Source organism: Chrysochloris asiatica, unplaced genomic scaffold (assembly GCF_000296735.1).
Source record: "Chrysochloris asiatica unplaced genomic scaffold, ChrAsi1.0 scaffold00097, whole genome shotgun sequence".
NCBI lineage: Eukaryota > Metazoa > Chordata > Mammalia > Afrosoricida > Chrysochloridae > Chrysochloris > Chrysochloris asiatica.
The window spans coordinates 803,921-804,159 of NW_006408615.1; positions in this window are offsets into that span (position 1 = coordinate 803,921).

The following is a 239-nucleotide window of genomic DNA, read 5'->3' on the forward strand; positions in this document are numbered from 1 at the left end:
CCATCATATGTAGATAATACATCCCTGCTTGCTAAAAGTGAAGAAGACATGAAACACTTACTGATGAAGATTAGAGACCACAGTCTTTGGTATGCAGTGCTTCTCATTGTAAAGAAAACAAAAATCATCCCAACTGGGCCAATAAATAACATGATGAAAAATGGAGAAAAGATTGAAGTAGTCAAAGACTTAATTTTGCTGGGATCTATAGTCAACATTGTTAGAAGTGGTGGTCAAGA